The sequence below is a fragment of the Pantherophis guttatus genome, chromosome 6 (genome assembly GCF_059756535.1).
Source record: "Pantherophis guttatus breed Tessera chromosome 6, ASM5975653v1, whole genome shotgun sequence".
Lineage (NCBI taxonomy): Eukaryota > Metazoa > Chordata > Lepidosauria > Squamata > Colubridae > Pantherophis > Pantherophis guttatus.
This window is the reverse complement of record NC_142068.1, coordinates 86,860,214-86,879,203: the sequence shown is the minus strand read 5'-3', so window position 1 is coordinate 86,879,203 and position 18,990 is coordinate 86,860,214. Positions and strand designations below refer to the sequence as shown.

The following is an 18,990-nucleotide window of genomic DNA, read 5'->3' as shown; positions in this document are numbered from 1 at the left end:
TGACCAATGTTAAGGATATTGTTGTGTTACCAACCAGCAGAGTAAGTGCACAGAGAAAAGGTACTGAGAGCAGTGAATGCAATACATACAAACTGGTTTAACAAAGCTTTTACTTCGTAGTGAAAAACAATTGCATAGTCTTTTAGTCAATCCAAGTCTTTAGCCATTCAAATCAATCCGAGGTTCCAGATATCTTCTTACCATACAAATAGCAGTAGATAATAAACAGCAATTCACGCTGGTAACAAATCACAATGCTAGCATATCCATCCAGGTCTTCACACATGACAGTAACAGTTCCAACAAGTCCAACCAATTCTGACCAACAATGACTATAGCTTGGCTCTCTCCTTATATACAGTTTACACTAGTAATTATCCACTTAAGATAAGTGAAGTCAGCAGTACAATTAGGATAATTGCAGTCAGCAGTCATTAGTCATTACAATGACTCAGCAGTACAATTACTCAGCATTACATCTTAAAGTTACAGAATACATTTAAAGTTATAGCACACATATATTGCCTGGACAACTTGTTAGGCTTATACCATATCCTAACAACCAAAATAGCTGGTCTTTCTGCCATTGACCCACTGTCTTTTTTTAGTTCAGATGCCTTGTCTGTACTCAAAAATAGCCACCAAGCAGCCTGTTGTGATCTAGGCTTACTGAGTCATTACAAGACACAATTAGTCCCAAACAAACCTATTTTATTGTAACAGCTGAGAATTACGTTCATTCCCAGCTGAGTCCCAATTAGTTTCAAAACAAGTCCTTCGGAAGAAGTCCTTCAGAATAATCACCAACCTTTATCTTCTTTGACAACCTGCCAAAGGGCTTATGTGGCAAAGCCCCACGAAGTTCAGAAACAAACGAGATGCCGACTGGAAATAGAGTTAGCAATGTTGCTTTCCTGCAAAAGGCCCAATTTCCTTCATTTTTCTTTTAAGCCTTATGGGAGGGGCCAATCATCTCCTGGCCTTACTCCCAAGTTGTCCCTTTTGCTTTAGCTGCTCTTGCCTTCTGGCAGCTCTGCTCATGCGTGCGGTAGGGACAGGCTCCTCCTGTTCCTCTGTCTCTCTGCTGTCCGACTCTGGGGGCTCTGGAGTCCGCGCATCACTCCCAGATGGCCCTGGCCCCATCTCTGCCTCTGATGCAGAGCCCTCGTCCGGGCCTTCCCCAGACTCCAGGACTGGCCCGTGTTCCTCCCCAGCCTCCTCACTGTCCGACTCCACTGCTAGCTCCGCAAGCTGTGTCTTTCCCCCCCTGTCGTGTGCAGAAATTTGAAATGATTAAATTTTAATGTCAACAGTGGCGTAACTGCAAAACCTATAGATTAAACCATTTGGTTTAGAGAACATTCCCAAACTTTTGCTATGGGCAGCTAGATGGAGAGTTTGAACACATTACGGATGCTAACTGAAAGGGGTTGTCAGATTATCTGTGGGCCGTAACTAAACAAGAATTTTCTAGAAGGCTAGAAGGAAAGCAGTTTGTGTAAGAATCAAAATCCAACGTAAAGGGACATGCCCACAATATAAAACCATTTTTTAAATTTTGGTTCAGGATTCATTTTACAGGAAGTACTGCAATCTAAAGAAGTTAAAGACAATTTGGCAAGAAAATGAACAAAGGGCCTGTACGTAATGTTGAAAGATCCAACAGTAAATTTTACCACAGGGCACATACACACAGACAGAAAAAGGAAGATATGTAGATGAAACAGTTACACACCTGCACACCCAGGAGAAACCACAACCACAAGTAAAACACAAACTGGGAACCACAGATACAACGACAAAACTGTGTGACCTTTCATTTCCCACCTTCGTTTAAACAAAAATTTAAGAACACAATAAAAGCCTTGACAAATCAGCATTTCACAGGGGCGGCTTATCAGTTATCTGGGTTTTCTCTCCTATTTGAGTAGAATACAAATTTTAGAAATGTCTTTCGAGCATTTTTTTTTTTTAATTTGATTTTATATGCCGCCCTTCTCTGGAGACTCAGGGCGGCTTACAATGCGTTAAGCAATAACGCATTGTGGAGCAGGTCTATTGAGAATTTTCAAAATTGCTCTCTCCGTTTTGGCTTTGCGAGAATAAAAGCATCCCACAGTGATCATTGTCAAAATCATTAATTTCTGAAAAAGGGGTTTCTGATTTGCTACAGGTTCTAAAGCTTAGAAATTTTAGAACTAAGCCACCTTCGGTATGACCTAAGGATAGCTCATAAAATTATCTGCTACAATGTCCTACCTGTCAGTGACTACTTCAGCTTCAACCACAACAATACACGAGCACACAATAAGATACAAACTTAAAGTGAACCGCTCCAAACTCGATTGCAGAAAATACGACTTCAGCAACAGACTGGTCAATGCCTGGAATGCACTACCTGACTCTGTGGTTTCATCCCCAAACCCCCAAAGTTTTAACCTTAGACTGGCTACTGTTGACCTCACCCCTTTCCTAAGAGTTCTGTAAGGGGCGTGCATAAGAGCTCCAGCGTGCCTACCATCCCTGTCCTAATTTTTCCTTTACATCATATATTATTTTACAGCTTACGGTATCGACACGGATATATATTCTCTATTCTTATTCAATCGTTCATCTATATACTTATATTTACATTAGTATCTATTTACAGAACCATCAGTATCTGGTTAACACTATTCAGTAATTTACACTTCCTAGTTTTAACCCAATTAAATTAACATTCCAAATTATTATTTTGGTTTCTTTTTTCTAACCAATCATACAGTTTGTTCCACACTCTATAATATTACGACTCTTGTTTCCTTTAATTGTATTCATTTTATGTATTCAATTCATGCTTATACTTATATATATTATCTAATAGGTATTCGACAAAATAAATAAAGTAAAATAAAAAGAACACAATAAATACAGTTTTGCACTCTTAACTAAATTTGAAATTGTGGTGTTCCCCCCACTCTCCCATTTCTTTTCAACAGTCTTACTGTGGTCTGTAGAAATACTGCTCTCTTGTTTAACTCCATTTTAGGATGGAGAATATGTCTAGCTTTGAAACGTGTCTCTATTCTCTTTCTTCAAGACCAGCTTGATTCATTTTTTCAGGGCTACTCGTGAAATATTCAAAAGAGAGGCTCCTTTATTTAAAAAAAAAGATAGCCAACAACAGCTGAACTTTCCCAAGCCTGGCGTCTTGTGTTTGTAAACAGACGAGATGTGTTCAGTTACCATAGCGCTGGTTGTAAATTAAAAATTGTAGCCTTGCTTTCAGCCGGATAGCCTTACATTTTCGGAGGAACCTCGTCCAAAACAAACCCCACTACCATAGAAACAGCTGCGGGTAGCATGTGGCATGACTGCAAAAATATTTCGCCATATGGAAGTAGGCGTTAAGGGAATCTTCTTCTATCCCCCATCCTCAGATAAGCAGAATCGGAGTGAATTTGAAGCCAGAGAAGGCCATTTTGTAGATTTGGTCTTTTTTTTTTTTTTTTTTGAGGCCAAAGTGCTAGGAAATGGGGAAAGAAAGGAAGACTAACAGTACAGAGAGAAAGGTTAGCTGTTTGCGGATAGGTTGCAGTTTGAGATGAAATTAAGGGGACTTGGTAGTACAGAAGACAGTAGAAGAATAGAATAGAATAGAATTCTTTATTGGCCAAGTGAGCCAATGGTAGTACAGGGGTTTAAGGCACCCTGTTATTAAGCTGGTTATTAAGACCAGCTGCCTGCAATTACTGCAGGGTTCGAATCTCGCCAAGGCTCAAGGTTGACTCAACCTTCCATCCTTTCTAAGGTAGGTAAATTGAGGACCCAGTTGTGGGGGCAATAAGCTGACTTTGTATAAATATACAAAAGGATGAAGGCTATTGCTGAGCACATTGTAAGCCGCCCTGAGTCTTCGGAGAAGGGCGGGATATAAATAAAAAAAAAAAAGTGTGATTGGACACACAAGGAATTTGTCTTGGTGCATGTGCTTTCAGTGTATATAAAAGAAAAGATAGTTCATCAAGAATCATAAGTTACAACACTTAATGATAGTCATAGGGTACAAATAAGCAATCAGGAAACAATATCAATATAAATCGTAAGGATACAAGCAACAAAGTTACAGTCATACAGTCATAAGTGGAAGGAGATGGGTGGTGGGAACAATGAGAAGATTAATAGTAGTGCAGACTTAGTAAATAGTTTGACAGTGTTGAGGGAATTATTTGTTTAGCAGAGTGATGGCGTTCGGGAAAAAACTTCTTGTGTCTAGTTGTTCTGGTGTGCAGTGCTCTATAGTGTCGTTATAGCGTCATAGAGAGAGAGAATGAGAGAGAGCTGGGCGGTGGCCGATTGTCCTTCTGAAGGAATTGAGATACTGTGAGGCTCATCAGGGAGTGTTGTGACCTAGGCCTCCCAAGATCATGAAGCAGACTCCTCGTCCTGATAAAACCTCTTTTATTTAGGTTAAAGGGAAATTCCTCTCCAGCAAAGTCCCGGCAAACAGTCTTTCAGGAGATTTCATTACAGACCTTTATCAGGCTTGGGGATCGGCCAGGCCGATATCTTCCAAACACCACGCTGTAGCAGTAATTACTTGGCAAGAAGTCAGGAACAGATCTTCACCCTAATGAATTGAACTAATTGTCTCCTGCAAACTCCCCTCCCCTTTGCTCCTCTTTATTCTTTATGGGAGGGGCCATTCACCATCCACCTGTACTCCCGAGTCGACCCTTGTTCCTTAGCTGTTCCTTTCTCCTGGCAGCTCTGTGCATGCGCACATCGGGAACAGGCTCCAGCTGTTCTTCTGCCCCAGTGATATCCGACTCCAAAGGCAGCTGATAACTGTCCAACGGCCCTGGCCCCATCTCTGCCTCTGATGCAGAGCACTCATCAGAACCTTCCCCAGACTCCAGGACTGGCCCATGTTCCTCCCCAACCTCCTCACTGTCTGAGTTTGCCACCAGCTCCGCTGGCCGCTGGCGGGCCAGCACACAGAGAGGATATTCTGATTTATAATCAATTTACACGGATACTTTAACTGGAGTGGTGTGGCCCACAGGGGAAGAAGGTCACTGATAAAACGACAATCAATTCAAAAGTTGGGTGCCTGGATTATCCTCTTACAAGTTCCAAGAGATAACTGTATTCATCCCTCTGATTATTCAAGATGCTAAGGTTAGAGATGTTCTCCAAAAGGAGAAAGCAATTCTCCCCAAAATAGCCTGGAAATGAATTTCTAAAGGCTTGTGATGGAAGCAGGTAAGTGGGTGTCCCAGGAGATGATGAAGCAAAGCATTTCTTCTTGAAGTTACTCCCATATGGAAGGTTTGAGACTTGAATCTCGGCCATATTCTAAAAGCTGGAGGAGGAGGATTTTTTAATTATTATTATTAATCTGTAAATGTTCATGTTTTCAGTCAGATCTGTTGCCTCCAGATGCTCCGTTTGAATACGACTTGGCAAATCTAAGCACCAATTGCTTTAAGACCATCTATCTTGGCCAATTCTCTCTCTCTCTCTCTCTTTCCCTCTCCCTCTCCCCCTCCCTCCCTCTCAACTCTGTAGTCAGGACTTCATTCCTTCAACAAGGCCAGTCAGGACAGGGTGTAATAGACCATCTCTCTCTCTCTCTCCCTCCCTTCCTTCCCCCTCTTCCTCTTCCTCTTTCTCCTCCGTAGTCAGGACTTCACTCCTTTGACAAGGCCAGTCAGGACAGGGTGGTAGTAGACCCAAAGTCACCATTGAAGGGATTGCTTATTGACAATAGGTCCCAAAGCTGCTTTCCCAAAAAGCAACTCCACTTTCTTGGGGTTTTTTTTCCCTTGGCTTCCTTTGAGAACTGAAAAAGCTTCTTGGAGGAGAAATGAAATATTTTCAACAGAAAAAAACAACAACCCCAAAAAAGTCTTTTGGAAAAGAACCTTTGGGACAACCGTGACCTGGATGCTTGAGAATCTCCATAGATACTTATTGACAAAACTTCTGGTTCTGTTTTTGTCATGCCTTGTGTAATGGCTTTCTTGAGAAGTTCAAGGAAACTGATTGACCTTCACACATCTCAGGAGTGACTTCAAGCTTGTCCAGTTCAAGGAACAATCGGTCCCTTTTCTGTTTGTCTGTTCCTCTCCATCTCTACTCACAACCAGTGAAGGTCGTGCGGATGGGGAAGCCCCAAAGGCTTCTGGTCTTTATTTATTTTATTTATTTATTTATTTTGTCAAGCATGTATTAGATAACAGATATAAGTATAGACATGATTATGAATACATGAGATGGATACGAATAGAAAGGGACATTAGGACAGGGACGGTAGGCACATTGGTGTGCTTATGATGCCCCTTACAGGCCTCTTAGGAATGGGGTGAGGTCAACAGTAGATAGTCTAACGTTAAAGTTTTGGGGGTTTGTTTGGGGAAGAAACCACAGAGTCAGGTAGTGCATTCCAGGCATTGACCACTCTGTTGCTAAAGTCGTATTTTCTACAATCGAGTTTGGAGCGGTTTTCCTTGAGTTTGTATCTATTATTTGCTTGTATATTGTTGTGGTTGAAGCTGAAGTAGTCATTGACAGGTAGGACATTGTGGCAGATAATTTTATGTACTATGCTTAGGTCAAACTGAAGTCGGCGTAGTTCTAAGTTGTCTAAGCCCAAAATTTGGAGTCTGGTGGCATAAGGTATTTTATTGCGGGTAGAAGAATGGAGGACTCCTCTCGTAAAATATCTCTGGACTCTCTCGATTGTATTTATATCCGATATGCAGTGCGGGTTCGAGACAGATGAGCTGTATTCAAGAACTGGTCTAGCAAATGTTTTGTATGCTCTAGTTAACGGTACAATATTACCAGAGAAGAAGTTACGCAAGATTAAGTTAACAACTCTTAATGCCTTTTTGGCAATGTTGTTACAGTGGGCTCCGGCACTTAGATCTTTAGAAATGAGTACTCCAAGGTCCTTGACAGAGTCTTGAGGAAACATTTTCCCCATTCAGTTTCTGCCGCCCAAGAGGAAAATGAACACGGAGTGGCTGCAAATGACTTCTCCGGCCTCTTAACCTAGGATACGGTGGCAATTCTATCGACAACACAAAATCAACTGAACTACTTTGTGTTGCAATCCTGAGCAAGTAAGACCTTGGAGATGTGGACATCTCATGCTCCTGTAAGGCTGAATGATGCCACAACTAATTAGCATGAAATGCTCCTCCTTTGCTTTTCATGCCTGGGGGCGATTTTATAATATTGTTTGCAAGCATCATCTCATCCTGAACCTTGGCAGCCATCGCTGTTCTTTGTTCTTTTGATGATCTTGTGCAAAACAAGGATGTTGCATTTTTGCCAAACCGTTCACCTAGATTTTTTTCCCCTTCCAACCAGGATATATTTACTCTGAATATTTCCTTCCGTAATTAATTTAAGTGTTGAGTGTTACCAGTGGTAAAATCCAAATTTTTTTACTACCGGTTCTGTGGACGTGGCTTGGTGGACATGGTATGGCTTGGTGGGTGTGGCAGAGGAAGGATACTGCAAAATCCCCATTCCCTCCCCACTCCTGGGGGAAGGATATTGCAAAATCTCCATTTTCACCCCACTTTGGGGCCAGCCCAGAGGTAGTATTTGCCGGTTCTCCGAACTACTCAAAATTTCCGCTAACAGTTCTCCAGAACCTGTCAGAACCTGCTGGATTTCACCCCTGGGTATTACATGTCCTAAACATTCTCATTCTTTTTTTGATGAAATTACAATTTAGCCTCTTTTCACCTGTTCTGTGGAGGATTCTCTCATTTTGTACACATTCAACTTGTGCCATTGTGACTAATGCTCTATATCCACATTTCAAAGGCTCAAAGGTTCAATTGATTGTCACTTTTGACAGTTGTCCATGCTTTGTATCCATACAAAAATCCCCCAGCATGATAGACCGACATACAATTTTCCAACAAAGTCTTTAACGGAACAGAATGGGAGGCAGAAAATTCCTACGCAGAATAGCTGTGAATCACGTTGTCCTTTGTCAGATTATCAGTTAACAACTTTCCAAGGATGACTAAAGCTATTAATGGGATTATCATTGTTTGCACTTGCAAACAGGGTTTGCACACTAGCAATTTATTCTGCTACCCAACTGTCATTGTGATGATTCATTAGGATGGACATCCCCTACTACTTTGGATAGCCCTGTTGATTTTTAAGTAAAATTATCAGAATAAACTAAACACACACACACACACACACACACACACACACACACACATATCTACACATACAAAATACAAAAAATAAAAGCAAAAGGAAATACACTTCCCCACTAATAGAAAACAATTGAGGTTTTGAATATAGTATTAAACCTTAGGTGCACAGTTAATATTGATCGGTGTTCATAAAATAAAACTATATAATTTTTATTTAAGAAATTGTAACGGGATAAAAAGCAAGACAACTATTAGAAAAGAAGCAAAGAAAATAAGAAGAGTGAACGTAAGAAAGAAAATAGAGGAGAGAATAAAATACCAGGCAAAAATTTGACTATGGAAGGCCAAGCCCAAATCGTGTCAATATTCCATCAATCACTCTGACAGGCTGCCCCCTCTGACGCACTCTACATTTCAGTATAAGGAAGTCGATTATGTTCCTGTTCAAAGCAAGAATCTAACTGATGTTTGGTTCAGTTATTATACCCATCTACTTACACCACAACTATCTTACTTTGCCTATGATGGCATACACAGCAAACCACTTCCTTGTTTAGTGAATTACTTCATTTTCTGAGTTCACATGATATATTGGAAGCCAAGATACCCGAGCAAGCTAGGTTTTCATCCACCCAGGCCCCGCACGTGTGCATGCACATGTGTGGTGGACAGGGCGCATGCACGGGGTTGTACGCGCATTGCATTTTGGGGATTTGGGACTCGGTCCGGGAAAGGTTAGCCATCACTGACCTATACTATTTCAGATAAGTGACTATCTAGACTCTTTTTAAAAACCTCCAGTGATGGAGCGCCCACGATTTCTGAAGGCCAGCTGTTCCACTGGTTAATTGTCCTTACTGTTAGGACGTTTCTCCTTAATTCCAGGTTGCTTCTCTCTTTGGTTACTTTCCAACCATTGTTTCTTGTCTTGCTTTCTGGTGCTTTGGAGAATAATTTGCCCCCCCCCCGTCTTTCTTTGTGGCAGCTCCTCAAATATTGGGAGACTGCTATCACGTCACTCCTAATTCTTCTTTTCTTTAGACTAGCCAAACCCAAATCCTGCAGCCGTTTTTCATATGTTTTAGTCTCCAGGCCTTTGATCATCTTAGTTGCTCTTCTCTGAAAACTACTTGATGGTTTTCTTTTTTTTTTATTAAATGTTTTTTTAAATGTTTTTTTTTTATTTTAAAAAAAAGAAAGAGCCTGGTGGTGCAGCAGACTAACAGCCTGTTATTAACATCAGCTGCTTGCAATTACTGCAGGTTCGAATCTCGCCAAGGCTCAAGGTTGACTCAGCCTTCCATCCTTTCTAAGGTAGGTAAATTGAGGACCCAGTTTGTGGGGGCAATAAGCTGACTTTGTATAAATATACAAAAGTATGAAGGCTATTGCTTAACGCATTGCAAGCCGCCCTGAGTCTCCGGAGAAGGGCAGCATATAAATCAAATTAAAAAAAAAAATATGCATGGTTGCACAACCAGAATGTTGGAAAACCCAGGAGTAGCGATTTACACGGACTCCCAACTGATGGCTGTGATGAAAAAGCACAGAGCAGACCTACCCAACCAGGCAATACAGAGAATCCTCAGCTGAAAAGCCATTCATTTAACGAACGTTTGAAGTTACAACGGCACTGGAAAAACGTGATTTACAACCGTTTTTCATACTTAAGGGCCATGGTCACGCCGTCAAAATTCAGATCCTTGGCAACTGGCATGTACTTAGGATGGTTGCAGTGTGTTGGGGTGACAAGCAAAGTCAATGGGGAATCCAGATTGTTTAGCCATTAATACTAATTTAACGACCGCAGAGATTTGCTTAACAATGTTGGCAAGGAAGGTGCGTAAGATGGGGCAAACCTCACTTAACATACATTGCACATAGCAACAGAAATTTGGGCCTCCGTTGTGGTTGTAAGTGGAGGATTACCTGCGTTGCAGAAGTTTTATTTCCTGTTTTCACACAGTACACAATTGTGTACAACTGCGTTCTAAGCAAGGATTTTTGAATGAAATTAAATCAAAGGAGGGAACCCCCCGCCCCCCACACACATTCTATTGTATCTTAACAGACAGTTTACTTCACATAAAAGAGGGTTTTGACCATAAGGGGCAAAACTCACTTAGCAACAGAAATTTAGGGGTGTGTGTGTGTCTGCGTGCGATTTTGACTCAGAGACAGACGCAAGCAAGGAGAGGGAAATGTTAAGTCATCATGCAGTCCCCCGCACGTCTTGAAACCGACCCCCCCCCCGGGCGAAGGTGTAAGGGCAAATACAGTCCTTGACTTACAACGGTTCATTTAGCGACCGTTCAAAGTTACACAGCGGCGCTGAAAAACAAGTGACTTGGGGCCGTTTTTCCACACTTTACCACCGTTGCAGCATTCCGCCCCTCCTCCCAACGGTCACGCGGGTCAAAAATGTCAACGCTTGGCCACCGACTCACAGTTATGACAATTTGCAGTGTCCCCGTTGTGTGTGTGTGTGTGTGTGTGTGTGTGTGTGTGTGTGATTTCCCCTTTTGCGACCTTCTGAGCAGCCAAGTCCATGTGGAGGAGGGGGGAGCCCATTTCACTTAACGACCGTGGGACTGAACGCCGCAGGGAGTGGCTTGGCAGCCTCGGCAAACCTCCCTGACCCAATGTCTCGCTTAGCAACACGAGTTTGGCTGTAAGCCGAGGACCTCCCGTATAACGGCGCTCCATCCCTCCTCCGGGCCTTCGCCTAAAAAGCAGCGGGGACTTGGCCAGCCGTGGCCGGTCTCGGCGGGGGACTTCGCGGGCCACTCCCCGCCTGCCAGCGCTCCGCGGGGCCAGCCAGGAGGAGCTTCGGCCGCTCAGCCCCGGCCGGGGATGATGTCACTCGCGCCGCCCGCAGCCTGAAGCTCCGGCGCCGGCGGGTGGAGCGCCCCGTCTTCCCTGCCGACCTCCCCCCCCCCCCCCGCCGGCCTCTCCGCCCGCCTCCGCAGCCCAGCCGGGCGGGCGGGGCGCCGCCAAAGCCTTGCCCGCCTCCTGGGCGCTGCCGCTGGAAGGGGCGGCCCCGCTGGGAGGCCAGGCCAGGCCGGGCCCCGCTGGATGCCGGGCGGGCTGGCAGGCAGGCAGGCTGGCTGGCTGGACGCGCAGGAAACGTTGCTTGCCGGCTGCGCGGCGGGGTTGCAGCGAGGCGGAGGTAAGGCGGGCTCCTTCGGGGCTGGGCGAGGGAGGAGGAGGGAGTCCCTTGTAATCTCTTCCTTCCTTCCTTCCTTCCGCTATCCTCCCCTCCCTCCCTCCTCTCCTTCGTTCTTTCTTCTCTCTCTCTCTCTTCTTTCCTTCCTTCCTTCCTTCTTCCCTCCCTCTCCCTCTCTCTCTCTGCTTCCTTCTTTCATTTCTCTTCTTCTTCCCACCCTCCCTTTCTCCGACGTCCTCCCCTCCCTCCTCTCTCTCTCTCTCTCTCTGCTTCCTTCTCCCATTTCTCTCTTCTTCTTTCCTCCCTCCCTCTCTCTGCTTCTTTTCCCCCCTCTCCTTCCTTCCACCTTCCTCCCGTCTCTCCCTCCCTTTCTCTCCTTCTTTCTTCCCTCTCTCTCTCTCTTCTTTCCTTCCTTCCTTCTTCCCTCCCTCCCTCTCTCTCTCTGCTTCCTTCTTCCATTTCTCTTCTTCTTCCCACCCTCCCTCTCTCCGCCGTCCTCCCCTCCCTCCTTCTTTTTCTCTCTCTCTCTCTCTGCTTCCTTCTCCCATTTCTCTCTTCTTCTTTCCTCCCTCCCTCCCTCTGCTTCTTTCCCCCCTCTCCTTCCTTCCACCTTCTTCCCGTCTCTCCCTTCCTTCCTCCCTTTCTCTCCTTCGTTCTTTCCTCTCTCTCTCTCTCTCTCTTCTTTCCTTCCTTCCTTCCCTCCCTCCTTCCTTCCCTCTCTCTCTCTCTCTCTGCTCCCTTCTTCCATTTCTCTTCTTGCCTCCCTCCCTCTCTCTGCTTCCTTTCCTCTCTCTCTCTCTCCTCCTTCCTTCCTCTTCTCCCTTCCTCCCTCCCCTCCCCATCCTTCCCTTCCCTGCCCCAAACCTCCACGCCCGGATCCCCCCCCACCCCGTTCCCCAATTGGGCTTACTGCATTAGTGAGAGGCTTCTCATCTCTCCCTCCACTGTGTTTGCTGGGTGGGAAGCCTGTTCACACGATCCCAGCCTTGCGCGTGTAGGTGAACGGCCCATGTCTGAACCGCAAATAACCCCCTCTCTCCTTTCCTTCCTTCCTTCCCTTCCTTCCTCCTTTCCTTCCTTCCTCCCTTCCTCCTTCTTTCCTTCCTTTCCTTCCTTCCTTTCCTCCTTCCTTTCCTTCCTCCCTCCTTTCCTCCCTCCTTTCCTTTCCTCCCTCCTTTCCTCCCCCCTTTCCTTTCCTCCCTCCTTTTCTCCCTTCTTCCTTTCCTCCCTCCTCCCTTCCTTTCCTCCCTCCTTTCCTTTCTCCCTTCCTTTCCTCCCTCCTTTCCTCCCTCCTCCCTTCCTTTCCTCCCTCCTTTCCTTCCTCCCTTCCTTTCCTCCTCCTCTTCCTTCCTTTCTTCCTCTCTTCCTTTCCTCCTTCCTTTCCTTCCTTCCTTCCCCATCCCTCCCTCCTTCTTTCCTTTCTGCATCCTTTCCTTCTTTCCTCCCTCCTTTCCTTCCTCCCTTCCTTTCCTCCCTCCTCCCTTCCTTTCCTTTCTCCCTTCCTTTCCTCCCTCCTTTCCTTCCTCCTCCCTTCCTTTCCTCCCTCCTTTCCTTCCTCCCTTCCTTTCCTCCTTCTCTTCCTTCCTTTCTTCCTCTCTTCCTTTCCTCCCTCCTTTCCTTTCCTTCCTTCCTTCCTTTCTTCCTCCTTCCCTCCCTCCCTCCCAGCTCACCGATTCATTCCCCTTCTCCTCTTTGCTCTGGATATATCCTTTCATTTTCCTTGAAGCATTTCTTGCTGGGAGAGCATTTTTCTTTTCTTTTTTCTTTTTTCTTTTTTTTTTGTCCTCCTTGAAAACAAGCTTTCCCTAAAAGCTGGCCAGCTGGGAGATGTCTGAATTTGGAAGAAGGGATGCAGTTGTCAGCTCCCTCACCCCCTCTCAGCTCCTGCTTTGCAGGGGAAGAGACTTTCGTGGACTTTTGTGTTGTACAGGGAGGCAAGAGACAAGCTTGGGTGGTGTGTAGACCCAAATTGTGAAGGTTGTGGGTTGGGTTTGTGCTGCTTCTGAACTGGCCCTGTAAATCGCCCAGATTAATACCGAGCTGAACCTGTTGGCGATGAAGCTCTAACCCGATTAGTTAAGCAGCATGTTGTGTGAAGCCGGTTGTGTTGTGAATTGGCACCACTTCCACGTTTGTTTATTGATTGATTTATTAGAATTTGTCAACAAATACGAGAACAAGAATAAAAGACTAAAAATACAGTGACAGGGACCATCGGCACGTTAGTGCACTTATGCACAGCCCCTCTAAACCGACCACTGAAGTAGGACCACTTACGTTGCTAGTAAGGAAGCGGCATAGAGCTGGAAACCAAAGTCCAGCAAAGAGGCATTTTTTGTTTCTTTCCTGCAAATTTCGTCTGTGCTGCTTGTGGGTCACACTTGGGTGTTTATTCCAAAAATTGGATTTTTTAAAAAAATATATATTTTTATTTTTTTCCAAAACAAAACCTCGCAGGGTGGAGATTTTTCCCATAACCAGCTGGAAGTTGCTTGGGGTTTTTGTTTTTACTTCTTTGCTAAATTGTAGGTTGCAGCTCCTTGCAGTCTTGCTTTTCTTACTAGGGGCAGCTTAAGGCAACTTGGGGGGGTGGGGTGAAGGGGGTGTCACAATTTTTTAAAAAACAAGATTTACGCTGGCGGAGTGGGAACTCCGTCAAAACTTGGCTTGAGGTTTTCTGTTTTTTTTAAAGCTCCTTTGCAAAAAAATTCCCGAGTGGGCAATGCTTATATTACAATCTTGGAGGCTCCCTGTGATTCAGAGGTTAATGTATATTATAAGGGCTTATTATTTCTAGCCCAGCCTCAGCCCCAAGTGAAATAATTAGCATTATTCCTGGGTGGGATCGCTGCTGGAGGGGCCAGATCTTGTAAACTTTTAGGGAAACAGCGTCACTCATTCTGCTAGATCAGGGGGTCTGCAACCTTAAACACTCGAAGAGCCATTTGGACCTGTTTCCCACAGAAAAGAAAACACCGGGAGCCACAAAACCTGGGTGGGCTCGATGTCACTCACTTCCACCAGTCACATGACCTCCCCAGCCACGCCTACCCAGCTGGTCATTAGGGCAGAGAACTGGTTGTTAAAAAAACCTGGGAACCACAAAACCCTTTTGACGTCTCTTTCTCTCTCTCTCTCCCTCTTCCCTGCCCCCCTCTCTGTTTCTCTCTGTCTTTGCCCCGGCTGCTTCTCCATCCCCTGCCATTGCCCTTACCTTCTCAGGCCAGGCGAGGGGTGACTGGGAGGGGAGGGCGAGGGGTGGGATCACCGGACAGGGAGCCACAGCAGAGGGCCCAAAGAGCTGCATGCGGCTCCGGAGCCACAGGTTGCTGACACCTGTGCTAGATCCTTGTAATCCACATGTTCTCTTCCCGCCTTTTTTGTGTGACCGTTATGCAGGTAGTCCTCGACTTACGACCGCGACTGAGCCCAACATTTCTGTTGGGAAGCGAAACGTTTGTTCAGTGAGTTTTGCCCCACTTTTTCTTGCCGTAGTCGTGAGTGGATAAGTAAGTTAACACAGTTGTTAAGTGAATCTGGGTTCCCCATCGACTTGGCTTGTCAGAAGGTCTCAAAAGGGGTGTGTGTGTCACGTGACTCCCCCCCGAACATAGAAACCGTCGTAAGTGCTAACCAGTTGCCAAGCATCTGAATTTGGATCACACGATCATCGGGATGCTGCAAAGGTCGTAACTCTGAAAAAACGGTTGTAAGTCACTTTTTTCAGTGCCGTTGTAAGTTTGTTTTTGTTTTTTTAATATATTTTATTGATATTTTTTTGTAAACATATATTTGTAAACATATAACAATATGTTGTAATATTTTGTAAGCATTTTGTAAACATATAACAATAACTGGGTACAGCTATTTTTGAGAAATGATAATAGTAATACTAACAATGTTCCTAGCATTGATAATCATAATAATATTTGCTTATCCATATTAATAAACCTTAGTGCCATTGTAACTTTGAATGGTCACTAAACGAACTGTTGTAAGAGGAGGACTGTCAGTATTTAACGGAAGTTCGAACCTATTTCTCCCTTGCCTTTTGCTTTCATGTTCTGCCCCTTCAAATAGCTTTTTCTTCTTAGCAGATTTCCTCTCTTACAACAGTTCCTTTAGCTACTGTTCGAACTTACATTGGCCCTGAAAAAAACGACCCGTGACCGTTTTTCACACTTAACGACCGTCACAGTGTCTCCCTGCGGTCACATCATCAAAATTCAGACGCTTGGCAGCGGACTCCACATTTACGACGGTCGCCTTGTCCGCCAGGGTGTATGTGTATCACGTGATCGATCTCCTTTTGCCACCTTCTGACACAAGCCAAGTCAATGGGGGAAGCCGGCCCTGTTTCTCACTTAAGAAGTCCGGTGATTCACTGAACAACAAGGAAGGTCGTAAAACGATGCCAAATTCCCTTAAGAGGCCAGATGTCTTGCTTAGCGGATGGAAATTTGGGGCTCGGTGAAGGTCGTAAGTCGAGGACCAACTGTGTTTTTTGATTGGTTTCTTTAGACGGTAAGTGGTTTGTTAATAAGAGGTTGTGTTTGCTCAGGGTGACACTAGATACATCATGCAGTTGATTTTATCTATCTATCTACCGGTATCTCTATCTCTGTCTGTCTGTCTCTCTCTCTCTATAGTATAGTATAGTATAGTATAGTATAGTATAGTATAGTATAGTACATGTATGTATGTATGTGTCTGTGTCTGTCTGTTTGTCTGTCTGTCTCTGTCTGTTTCTCTGTCTGTCTATCTCTATCTCTATCTATCTATCTATCTATCTATCTATCTATCTCTCTGTCTGTGTTTGTCTGTCTGTCTGTGTGTCTGTCTGTCTGTCTCTCTCTCTCTCTCTCTCTCTCTATCTTATCTCTTTCTCTCTCTCTCTCTGTCTGTTTCTCTGCCTGCCTGCCTGCCTGCCTGCCTGCCTGCCTGCCTGCCTGCCTATCTATCTATCTATCTATCTATCTATCTATCTATCTATCTATCTATCTATCTATCTATCTATCTATCTATCTATCATCTATCATCTTTCTCTGTCTGTCTGTCTGTCTCTGTCTGTCTGTTTCTCTGTCTGTATCTATCTATCTATCTATCTATCTATCTATCTATCTATCTATCTATCTATCTTATCTCTTTCTCTCTCTCTCTCTCTGTCTGTCTGTTTCTCTGTCTGCCTGTCTATCTATATCTATCTATCTTTCTCTCTGTCTATCTGTCTGTTTCTCTGCCTGCCTGCCTGCCTGCCTGCCTGCCTGCCTGCCTGCCTATCTATCTATCTATCTATCTATCTATCTATCTATCTATCTATCTATCTATCTATCTATCATCTATCTATCATCTTTCTCTGTCTGTCTGTCTCTGTCTGTCTGTCTGTCTGTCTGTCTCTGTCTGTCTATCTATATCTATCTATCTATCTATCTATCTATCTATCTATCTATCTATCTATCTATCTATCTCTTTCTGTCTCTGTCTGTCTGTCTCTGTCTGTCTATTTCTATCTATCTATCTATCTATCTATCTATCTCTCTTTCTGTCTCTGTCTGTCTGTCTCTCTCTCTCTCTGTCTGTCTCTCTCTCTGTCTGTGTCTGTTTCTCTGTGTCTGTCTGTCTATATCTATCTATCTATCTATCTATCTATCTATCTATCTATCTATCTATCTATCTATCTATCTATCTAAGATTGTTCCTGGTCTTGTTGCATTATGTGAGGGCCATGAAGCTTTCAAAGGTGGCCCAGTTGAACTGGGATTACTTGATCCTCTGAACTCTTGATGCTGGGGAATCCTTGCCTGTCCCAGTGGACGTGAGCTCCTTCAATTGCCTTGGGCCTGCCTTCCCTGCTCCCTTAACCATCAGGGGTTTGTTGTAAATATTTAATGTGAAATATCTAAATGCCAGCTGCTAATTACCCTGCACCATAAAAATGAAAGTGCAAGATTGGAGCCAATGGTCTCTGTTAGCAAACAGTTCTTGAACGGATGGAGAATTTGGGAAGCCAAAGGAAATAGGAAACATTCTCATTTCCTCTTGTGCTATGCCTAAAAAGTCTCCTGTCACTTGGAAGGTGTGTAGGATAATGGGACTGGGTCAAAATTCGATTTCTTTCATTTTCCTTTCCTTTCCTTTCCTTTCCTTTCCTTTCCTTTCCTTTCCTTTCCTTTCCTTTCCTTTCCTTTCCTTTCCTCTCCTCTCCTCTCCTCTCCTCTCCTCTCCTCTCCTCTCCCTTCCCTTCCCTTCGCTTTCTTTCTTTCTTTCTTTCTTTCTTTCTTTCTTTCTTTCTTTCTTTCTTTCTTTCTTTCTTTTTCTTTCTTTTTTTCTTTCTCTCTCTCTCTCTCTTTCTTTTTCTCTCCCTCTCTCTCCCTCTCCCTCCCTCTCCCTTTCTCTCTTTCTCCCTCCCTCTTTCTTTCTTTCTCTCTCCCCCTCTCTCCCTTTCTCTCCATCTTCTTTCTTTCTTTCTTTCTTTCTTTCTTTCTTTCTTTCTCTGTCTCCCCCTCTCTCTCCCTTTCTCTCTCTCTCTTTCTCCCTTTCTCTCTCTCTTTCTCTCTCTCCCTCCCCCTTCCTTCCTTCCTTCCTTCCTTCCTTCCTTCTTTCTTTTTCTTTCTCCATGACTTTTCTATCAGAAGAGGCTGCACCTGATGCGACATTTTCCTTGCTGTTCGGAGAACTGTATGGCCACCATACAATAGGCTGTAGCCAGGCCTCCCTCGGCAATATGTCTCTATTTTGAAAATGCAATAATAGTAATTAACATAGTTTTGTGCCTTAAATCTCCTTCCCACAACCTTCCTTCCAGCTGTGTTGTTGTTCGAACTAAGCAGAGGCTGCGGTGCTGTCTTTGTTAAATATTTTTTTTTTTAAAAAAAAGGAAGAACATAGAAGAGTTAAAAGTTTAATTCCTTCTCCATCATAAGTGGGTTGTTCTCCCGCAAGAGTAAAGGGAGAGATCTATTTAGAAGAGTAGCTCCTGGCTTATGAAAAGATCCTTTTGCGCTGAATCCAAAATGCTTGGGATACAGTATAGGTAGTCCTCGGTTTACAACAATTCACTTAGTGACCGTTTGAAGTTACAACGGCACTGAAAAAAGGGAATGTTTGGCACGAGAATGACATTCGGATGCTTGACAACTGACTCACATTTATGACGGGGTCACGTGCTCACCAGCAAAGCCCATGGGAAACCAGATTCACTTAACAGCCGTGTGACTAAGTGGGGGCAAAACCCACTTAATAAATTTCTCACTTAGCAACGTAAATTTTGGGCTCCATCATCAGCCCAACAATCAGATGGCAGAATTAACCTCCGATACTGCGTTCCAACTGCTGCACCTCGGTTAAGTGAGCTTTGTCCCATTTTATGACCTGTCTTGCCATCGTTGCTAAGTGAATCACTTAGCAGTTGTTCAGTTAGTCACAAGGTTATTAAACTGCAATAGGCTTCCCCTATTGCAGGGGTGGGCAATTGTGGCTCTTTTACAACCTGTGGACTTCAACTCCCAGAATTCCTGAGACAGCTTGGCAGCGTGACAAACCCCCCCCCCCCACGACTCTGCGGCCATCATAGTCGGTTGCTGAGTGTTTGAATTTGGATTATGTGACCATGGGAATGCTGCAACGGTTATAAGGGTGAAAAGTGGACAT

At 44.3% G+C, this 18,990-nt stretch overlaps 1 protein-coding gene across 1 annotated transcript in view; it reads left to right on the top strand.

Annotated features, from left to right (window-relative positions):
- The first annotated feature begins 10,776 nt into the window (after positions 1-10,776).
- The window catches only part of CSGALNACT2 (chondroitin sulfate N-acetylgalactosaminyltransferase 2), a 69,257-nt gene continuing 61,043 nt past the window's right edge, over positions 10,777-18,990 (top strand). Inside the window, exon 1 of the mRNA XM_034423450.3 lies at positions 10,777-11,343. The gene's annotated coding sequence lies outside the window, so the exon portion shown is untranslated. The remainder of the gene's footprint in view (positions 11,344-18,990) is intronic.